Source organism: Merops nubicus, unplaced genomic scaffold (assembly GCF_000691845.1).
Source record: "Merops nubicus isolate BGI_N331 unplaced genomic scaffold, ASM69184v1 scaffold32567, whole genome shotgun sequence".
Classification (NCBI taxonomy): Eukaryota; Metazoa; Chordata; class Aves; order Coraciiformes; family Meropidae; genus Merops; species Merops nubicus.
Genome location: NW_008618972.1, coordinates 4,237 through 14,281, shown reverse-complemented (window position 1 = coordinate 14,281; position 10,045 = coordinate 4,237). Strand labels below are relative to the sequence as shown.

The window sequence follows — 10,045 nt, the reverse complement described above, 5'->3', positions numbered from 1 at the left end:
AGTCAAAGACTGAACTGAAGGCCTGTGTCTAGTGCTAGGCACCACCGTCTGAAAAGTGGTGTGGACAAAACTGCAAAGGGCAAGTAAGAGTGCTAAGGCTTGTTTTTTAAAGTTGTCTTAGACATAAGGAAGATGCAAGGCCTGCCTAGTCTAGAAGAAGGTAGACAAGTAGGTGGAATTTGCAGTCTTCAAGTATGCAGAAAGTTGTTTGAAAAATGGCGGCGACCAATTTTTGTTCGTGTCCGTTGGAGATGATGTGTGAGCAACACTGTAGCTTGAAATTGCATGTTGGGAAGAAATGTTCTGTCAATCTAAATAGCAGTTACTTGTGGAGATATTGAAGTCTTTGTCACTGGTGACTTTGCATACTGCAAAGAAAGAGGATAATTTTGTACAGTTAATCCTGCCACCTTCTAAGAAGTGGGAGTAGACCTTTTTATAAAGTACTCTGCTTAAACTGAACATGTCTGTGCTTTCTAGCATGATTTGTCCTTTAAAATTCTCAGCTGACACAAGAAAAGGAAACAAATCCTGTGGCTTTCATGACCAAGTGGTGTGATGTGTGTTAGGAGTTGGGTATGCAAGTCATCTTTAGCCACATATGTAACCATGTCACTTTGTCCTTCCTCAACAGTCTCCAAACGTCCACAACTACCCAGATATGGAAGCTGTACCCTTGTTACTAAACAACATGAAGGCAGACCCTGTGGAGGATTCATTATCTACAGACCATTTCCAAACACAGACTGAACCAGTGGACTTGTCAATAAACAAAGCCAGGTCATCCCCTACAGCAGCATCATCTTCACCAGTTTCCATGACAGCATCAGCCTCTTCCCCTTCTTCTACTTCTACTTCTTCTTCTTCTAGTCGGCCAGCTTCATCACCCACAGTAATAACATCAGTATCCTCAGCGACATCTGTACCGTCAGTATTAACTCCAGGTCCTCTTGTGGCCTCTGCATCTGGTGTTGGAGGCCAGCAGTTTTTGCACATTATCCATCCAGTACCACCTTCAAGCCCCATGAACTTGCAGTCCAACAAAATGAGTCACGTGCACCGTATCCCCGTGGTGGTACAGTCGGTACCTGTTGTCTATACAGCTGTGAGATCACCTGGGAATATGAACAACACTATAGTAGTACCACTGTTGGAGGATGGGAGAAGCCATGTCAAAGGTAAGGTGGAACCAGTTTTATGCATCTGTGGCACCTCTAAAACCATTCTTGTATGAGGAAAACATAACCACGTTATAAAACTGTTTGTTTCCTAACTTACTGTGTCTTTTGCTGGAAGGACATATAATTTACAGTATCAGGAGGAAGCTTTAAAAGACTTAGCCCAGATGTTCCTGAAAATTAATAAGTATTTTTATAAAGATTGAGTTCAGCAGTGCTGTTAGATGCTCAGACAACTCATGGCAAATTCTGTCTTGAGAGGGAAGAATCCTCCCCAGGAGCTGAAGGAGCAGGAAAACAGAATAGTGACAATACAGCAAGCATCATAGAGGAACATGGAAAACTCACCAGATGGTACAGATTTGTCAAGGGAAGGAAGGTTGGAGGGATTTTTTCTGTGCAAAGAGAGAGCAGTCGTTGGGCTATAGGAATGTGTGAAGGAAAAGCTTTTGGAACAAAGAGCAGTAGCAGATGAAGAGAGGTAGGCTTTATAAGCTCAAGGACTGGCAGGGCAGTACTTCAAATTAGGTTTCCTCTTCCAAACTAAACAGCAGAAGGGGAGGAAGCCACACAGAGTGTGCATGTTGGGAATGAGTTTTGCAGACACAGGACCCGAGAGGCCTGTGGAGGTGTGAAGGGAGGAAAAAAGCACGTGCCAGAAGGACAGATATGCTCTTGGAGAGGTGTCCAAAGAACACAGAAAGGGGAGCTGGGGAATGAGAAAAAATGAGAACATTACAGTTACTGAAGGAGAAAAAAACTTGTTAGATATGGTGACATGATGGGTGGAGAAAGAAGAGAGAAAGCAGATGTGCCCAGGTACTTTGAAAAGCATGGCTTTATAAAGAAGGTATAGTGACAGCGAGAGGAGCACGAGGAAAGGAATGAGGGAGACTAATTTCAAGGTTCATTGCATGTGAGTGAAAAAAATATGGCTAATTCTCCCCTGAAATGAGGCGTTGCTTGAGGAGGAAAGGGAGGGTACTGACAGATAACCTTACTTCAGGGCTTATGGGACATCAGGGCATTTAGTAATACCTCTTATAGCATATCTTGTGTACCTATTTGCATAATGAACAAATTTCTACAACTAAAAGGTCTTTTTTCTTCAACTCTCATGTTTGTTTTTGATATGTGACTGGGTATTATTGTACACGACAACAATGATGGTTCATTCTGATGTTCAGTAGCGTTCTGTTGTCCATAAATCTTTGGTACTTTCTCCATTCCCTCAGTACCTGAGTGTGGACTGTGCCCTCTCAACAGGCTTGGACATAGGAAACAAGCTCACAGCTGATAGGAGTTTTGTTTTAAGCCTCACAGTGATGGTTTAAGAAATTTCATTACTCTTCACATAGTGATGTAATTTTAGGAGTTTGTGCCATTATGTCAAGAAATGATGAATGAAAGTAGAAGTTTTCACTGTGTTGTCTGGGGGGAAAAAAAAAGAAGGAAAGTTTTAGTCTGTATTTTGATTTTGGAGCTTTGAGCTGCCCATGACCTTGAGCTCTTCCAGAATTTTTCCCGTTTATTTTCAAAGGTGCTAGCTGGCTCTGGTAGTAGTCTCCTCTACAGGAAGCACTTCCTGATCTTGTAAAACTGGAACTTGTCTACTCCAGTTCCGTCAACAAAATTCTGGAATTTAATGTGCCGGAGGGATTTCAGCCCACGAGCTGTCGGCCTCCTGAGCTGCCCTGACAATATCGCCTTTGTGCTATTCTTGGCAGAGGTCATTAACCGGCCCTGCAGCACCTATTAACGTACAGCTAAAGGAAAGGAAGGGATTAAGAGTTCTTTCATTTTCTCCATCAGTTGTACCATTTTGCTATCACTAATTCTTTTGATATCAATGTTCAGGTTAATTTGAATAAATATAATAGGAGAATAATGGGCACCAATCCACTCTAGGTAGTCAGCTTTTGCTGGAGCGTGTTTTTCTTTCTTTCATGTAAAACAATACACATAATAAACCACAGCGATATTGCACAGATTAACCAATTAAATAAATTTCATATGTAGACAGACTAACTTCCCTACAGTGGTCAGCTCTTGTGTTGAAAACAGGAAATAAATGTATACAGGCGCTAACAGGACATTGCTGTCAAACTGAATTGGTTGCTAATCCTTTCCCAGCTGAGGGAGAAATGCAGGTTCTGAATCATTTGGAGTCACAGCTTTTCAGCTTTCATGTGAATGTTGATCATTTTTAGAAACAGAAAAATATGCACATTGAGAGGAGTCGATCCACAGGTAGGATCAGCAGCATTTGTGGCATAAGCTCCAGGTTGTGGCTGCTTTGGTACTAGATAAGAGACCATGTTAATGATCCAGGGGTGTGGTTGAACGGCACTTAAAGTTGTATTTTACATTAGCCTGTGTCCAAGTCCTTTTTACTCGAGTGAGACTTAAGCACTTTACTGAACGGAGATACTTTTGGTGCTGAAATTAGTGAAAATTACATCAGACTTAAATTCAGACCTCTCCTGTTTTTCTCCATACAGATACTTAGGGGAAAAATGCATGAAACAGGATACAGAGAAAAGGTTTTTTTCCTTGTTTTATTTTTCTTGTTTTACTTTATTTTTCTTTTGCTGAATTTTCCTCTTCCTTCCAGGTTTGACTAGAACCATTTCATTTTTAATTTTATTGAAAAACCATCTGAGGTCACCACCATCTGGCTAATGCTCCCTCCAGGCATTTTACTTGGGTGGCTTTCTGCTTCCCTTGGTGCTTCCCGGTCCACCTTCTTCTCTCTCAGACAAAACTGTCCTCCCAGTGGCTGCTTTTCTAGGCAGTTGAAGCAAATACTTCTTTATTCATGTTCTGTTTGAATTCTCTCTTCCCTCCAGCGCAAGAAATTACTACCTGCTCTTCTGTTTCCCTCTCTTTTTCTTTTCTTCATTGTTTTCTAGTCCTTCCCATCTTGCTGACTGTTCTTTGAGTGCCAGTTTCAGCAGTTCTGCTTCACCTCACCCTCCTTATCTGTTAACATTTCTAACCCATACTGTCATCTCCTTCTCTGCGACTGTGCATCCTTCTCCATATTGTCATTCATCCTGGTGTTCTCCATCAAACTGTCCTTCAGGAGAGTCTCAGATCTCCTGTTCTGCCTCCCAGTGTGCTGCTTGTTTCTGCTCTCTCTCTTGCCTCCTCTCTCCTACTGTTTACTTGCAAGGTTTCCTGTTAAACCCTTTCTGCAGCATTGAGAATGTTTGCAGAGAATTAGCTCTTGTGTATATGAGCTGCCATCAGCATTCTGTCAGGTCCTGGGATTCATGCTGCACTCCAAGGGTGACAATGAGAGCTGGGGATATCATGCTACAAAAGCACTCTTCTGTCAGATGGATGCTTTTTGCAGAAAAAAAAACACCTCTCAGTTCAGCTAGTGTAAATCAAAATCAGGATTGAAGCATTTTTTAAGAATTTATTATCAACGCATAATTAGAAGGTAATCAGCGGACAACGTGTTCAGTATCAGTAATACAACATTAGCCATTTACAAAATCTTACTGAATTCCTACAGGTTTCACACACTGTTCTGTAATCCCCCCCCCCAGTTACATGCAGATTCCCTGCTGACCGTGGACCTTCCCCTCCTGACACCCCCGAGATGCACCCGTGGGGGAGGAGGCACTCCAGCGAGACCCCCAAAGTGGGGTCTCTGTGTGCTACCCCTGCACCGCCAGCCCGGCTCTGCGAGTTGCCCCTACCGCCTCATCCTGGCATTATTTCATACCCACAGAGCATAGCGACGTGTTAGGGCTGGGCAGGAGACAGACACAAATCCCTGTGGGCACCGTGGGTCTGGGCCGCACCCTCTGCAACCCCCTGCAATGTGGCAAAGAGATGAAGTTCCCTTCCTTCAGTGGTCACCTCTGTTGTCTTGTCATCCAAAGCGGTTTAAAAGCACTTGATTTTTTTTCCTTTGTGGCGTACGTGGTGACCACTAGATGTTAATACATTAAAGTATTCCAGAGTATTAAAATCCTACAAAAAACTCTTCCCTTGCCTTTTTTTATCCTTGTTCAGTGATGGTGAAGATTATTAAAAGGTATAATTGGAGGCACTGCTGGTAGCAGCACCCACAGATAAGGTTTCTGTTAAACCCCTGTCTTGGGTTGCTCCAAGCCTGTCTAGTGCTAACCATTTAGGCCAACATTTTCCATGCTGCAAGTCTGCCTCAGGCTCTTTATTTTTTTTTTTTTTTTTTGTTTTTTTTTTTTTTTTTTTCTTTTGTAGAAAAGTTTCAGGAAAAAGCTATTCCATTATTCCTGAGGCTGAGCATAGAGGGAAAAAAAAAATGTGGCATTTTCCATGTTGAAAAATTTATTCCATTTTTTTTTGGGTGAAATACTCTAGAACCTCTGTGGTCTTTTTCAGCGAACCTTGAGTTTGGTTTGCACCACTGGCCTTTATTTTTTTTTTTTTTTTGTCTTTGTAAGCACTTGTGAAAACCAAGACAAGTTTGGAGATCTGAAGACAATATGAGTCCCCTTTAAGCCAAAACAAAATGTGGCTGGGAAAAGGCAAAGGTGAGGTTAGAAGGAGCCTGGCAGTGGGGAGGGGAGCAATATGGAAATGAACGGGGCAGAAGAGGAGAGGTAGTGAGATGGCTATGGATGTGTGTGAATGGGTTCAGGAGGAAAAGTGGGAAAGGGTTGGGGACAGAGGAAGGGGGGGAAGAAGCAAAAGGAGGGTATAAAAGAGATCTGGATACGGTGAGGTCAAACAAGGAGAGGCTTGGATGGACCAGAGTGAAAGGTCCTGCTATAGCAGCAACACGTTCCCTACAAACTCTGGTCCTGTTAGCGTGAATCTTTCTGCTGCTTTGCTTTCAGAAGATACCCATGAATACTGCTGGCAAATGATGCCCCACAGGTTTTGCCAAAGATAATATCCTTTAAAATAGTTTTCTTCAGTTCAGAAGAGTTATTGCATTAATTTCAGGGCCTTTTTAGAAGCTCCTTCCTGATGATGGTGCACCAAGGACCTGTGCAATTTTGATATTTCTGGGGTTTGAGGTTCAAGTGTTTGGGTTCTCACTCTTATGCATTTTAAAGTTTTCAGAAGACTTGCAAAGTCTTTTGCAATCACTTGCAAACTCCAGTGGTCAGAACATCATAAATTTAAATATGCCAACTGAGCTTCATCGTCTTCCCATGTACATAAACATCCATAATGACATTGGTGTGGACTACTTTTATGTTACTGTGTCTGTGTATAACCTAGCAGAAATACACAGATTCTGTCTTTTCACAGTACACACATGCCATGTACCGTGCTGTGGATCTGTTAATAAGTAGTAAATGAGTACCTTTTCCTACAGGTTTTTCTGTGATTTAAAACAGGTAATACCACTAGATTACATTATCCATTGCCCTTGGTGGTGGTTTTGTTTTTTTAAAGTATAACCTGTCGTTTCTGCCTACTGTGAAGTTTATTCCACAAAAGTAAATGCAATTTATAGTACAAAGTTAGACATTTAAAGAACTGTTCCATATGTTTAAAGGTCAGATTATATGGTCTGTTTGTATAAATTATTCTATGGAAGAACCTCTTAATTACAACCAGTAGTGTTGCCTTTTTTATGTCATGTGAAGCGACTATTCTTTCTACGTTTTAGTGGATGGTTATTTTGGATTTCAGTTGCGTTCAGGTGGAGAATTTCTGCTTTAGCTGTATTTTTTTTGTTGTTGTTATGCACAAACTCTTTCGTGGCTGTATGTATTCCAACCTGTTGACCTCTGCCCTCCAAAATGCGCAGTCTCTCTCCCTCTGCTTGCTTGATTTGTCTGGAAGAAATATTAGTGGTTCTTGGAAAGGAGAAGCAAGTTGGCAATGGCTAGTCAGGGAGAGAAGCAGGCAGAGGAGAGGCTTGCATCCAGGGTAGGACCTGGGTTACTGGAGATGAGGCTTATATTTAAGAACCAAAATAAAGAGTAATTCTTGACAGAATGGAGAGATAGAACACAGGTTACAAGATATGCTGTGGTGTTTGAAATGGAGAAGGAGGTTGCTTGAAAACAAAACAGCTTGGGTTAACTATGGGAATCCAGTCAATAGTCTTCTACTTCAGTCTCCAGAAAAGTTGTATTTCTGGTGACTCACCAGTGACATGCTTATGTTTTACCACTATAGAAGCACACACTTTTCTAAGATCCAGCAGTGGATATAACATCATGTATGTTCTTAACTAGGAGCAGGTTTGGGGAAAGGAACGAGGTAGACATATATTCAAACTTCATCTGTGAAGCCCAGCATAAGGAAGATGTCCTGACATATCCCAAGTCCCTGCACCTTTTGGAAGCTGTTAATTCCTTGTCTTCCATGCCAAGAACGCCTCTGGTCCTTCAGCTCTGTACATTTACCAGGGCTGAGCTTTGATCTAGTGGCTTTTATCCCACAAATTTGGATCGAGTGGAAACACATGCATTAAACTTCTCATTTATTTTACCCCTGCCTTGGGTTTTATTGTGCCTTGGATCAACCTGATGGAAACTTTCTGGTGTCTAAAATATCTCTAGACTTTTGCAGTGTGCAAGTTGCAGTCTGCTACTGTTTTGTAGTGGCTTTGTAACATTTTATTTAATATTAAATATATTCTGTCCTTTTTGTTTTCCCTGCTTACTTTTGGTGATGGAGTATTTGTATATTGGATACTCAGTGAGAGATAAATCTCAGTAGTTTCAGTAGTTCGTTTTTTTGTGTAGATGAGGTCTCATGGCATTCAAATAGCTTAGAAACGGAAAAGTCCTTAGCTTAGAAAAATGGTGTTGTATGTTTATGTAAACAACCCCGTGACAGAGATGCTTAAATATGTACATATATTACATCCATGCTATCAGTCTCACCTCTGTATTTCTCCACGCAACTATTCTTTTACAGGTTTATGGCAAATAATTTGACTGGTGAAATGATTTTAAATATTGCCCTTGATTGGATCATAGCAATTAATATTGTCTGGTAGATTAGTTACACTGTGCATTCAGTGCCAATTCCCATCTCTGTGAACCATGGCTGTGCTGGGTGCAGTTAACTGCTCTAGTCATATAGTCCCATAAAATCTCAATAAAATCTGAAAACTGTGGAGTATGGGTAATCTTGCTATAAATTGTAATAAAAATTATCCCTGTAGACTCTATATTCTGACCATTATGTTCATGGATACTGCTGCTTTGTTCATAAAGTTTTATGAAATAAATCGACCATTTCTGCTGCCCCTACCAGCCACCAAGCTGTTTTGATTGAGAATCTGATAGGTGCATGCATAAAACACTTATAATGAACTTTAAAAAGGAAGAAAAATGCTATATGTGTCCTTCATATAGTACAGACCAGCTCAGGAGAAGAAAATCATGAATATCATTCCCTGCATTTGTTAGGTTCATAAAGCCAGGATTTGGTTTCCTAAAGTGCATTAAGTAAACCTGAGTGTAACGACACAATTTCCAAATGGCTCCTGCACATCTGTGCCTGGAAGGGTTGCTTCCACCATTAAAAACACACAGTGGTGTCTGTGATGTTCTCCTTTGACGTTCTTCTGGTGGGGAATTCCATGCTGGGCTCTCGTTCTTTAAAATAACTGCCAAATGTTGGGATGGTCATTTGCTTCAGACATCAAGCTACAGTGGCCAGCTGGCCTTGCACAGTTGTGAAACCTGTTTTCCCAGAGTAACCGAGAAGGACAAAGATGAGTTGGTCTCTCTACTTGGTGTTTGATCAAGCCAGGTGCATTTTTTTTAATCAGAGGTGTTTGAAACAGTGGCAGTTTGAGAAGAGCAAAGAAGTCGCTATTGGCTGGCAGTTTCCCTCTTGAAATGTATCAGGTACTGAATTATGCCGTATGTCAAATGTGGAGACCAAAGTTATGGTTTTGACACTACAGCATTCGTAACTGTTGGCAGATTGTTGATTCCAGATTTGCCCACTAGGGCCCTGAGAGGAGGGCTCACGTCTCACCCAGTGAGAGGAGGGAGTGGGGCTCACACTGCAAAATGTCCTGGTATAGTCCACAGAGGTGGGTGGGCTCAGCACCCTTGAAGGCACCAGTTTCCCTCCACTGGCCGTATGGGAAGGCTGGGGTGGTTGCATTTGCAAAGCAGCTTCCTGAAGGCAGGAGGTGAAGGGCTTTTCCCTCCTTTCCCTGGGTCACGCGGGGCTCTGAGAGAGGATGGGGGCTAATGGAAAGGCACCGTTAGGTGCTGTTGGGTCACAAGGTCATTGCAAGTGACAGGTTATTATTATTAGCTTCAAACTTCTTTTGCAGTGTTTCTGGTGCTGGCAGATTGATGAGTATTTATGCTGAAGCATGAGTACCATATAATATTCTTAACCATATTTCCAATACCATCCACCTAGGAGTTTGGCAGCAAATGTTATTTTGTTAGTTCAATCCTTGATGCTCTGCAGACACATGAGCACATGTGTGTTACAGCAGTACATTTTGGGGCATGGGGCAGTATTTGTTTTTCCATTTCTAATGGAGTTAAGTGCAAAGCAACCATTGCTTGCAGCTGGAGGTAGTCGTTTACCTGCTGTATGCCAGCATGTACTAGAAGCAACTGGAGAGGAATTTCTAATACAGACATTTGGCATTAGCAAATATGACCCTTTCTGGCTTGTTTTCTTATCTTGCAAGTCTGGTGGGTGGATGTCAGGGCCACCTGGAAATCTCATGATGAGCAATCATTTTGATGAGTGAGTTGATTATTAAACATACTTCAGAGAAAGCAGGGTGGGGGGTTTACTCTGTGAAACAAAAGCAAGCAGACTCTGAATTTTGGAAATTCTTTTAAAAAGCAGACATAGATTTTTAATTATTTTAAGAGTGCATCTATACATAATTCAGTTTTTGTTATGTTGTGTAT

General features: G+C 41.6%; 1 pseudogene; it reads left to right on the top strand.

Moving 5' to 3' along the window:
* Positions 1-634: 634 nt before the first annotated feature.
* Positions 635-1,234, top strand: LOC103776132 (annotated as a pseudogene).
* Positions 1,235-10,045: the final 8,811 nt, after the last annotated feature.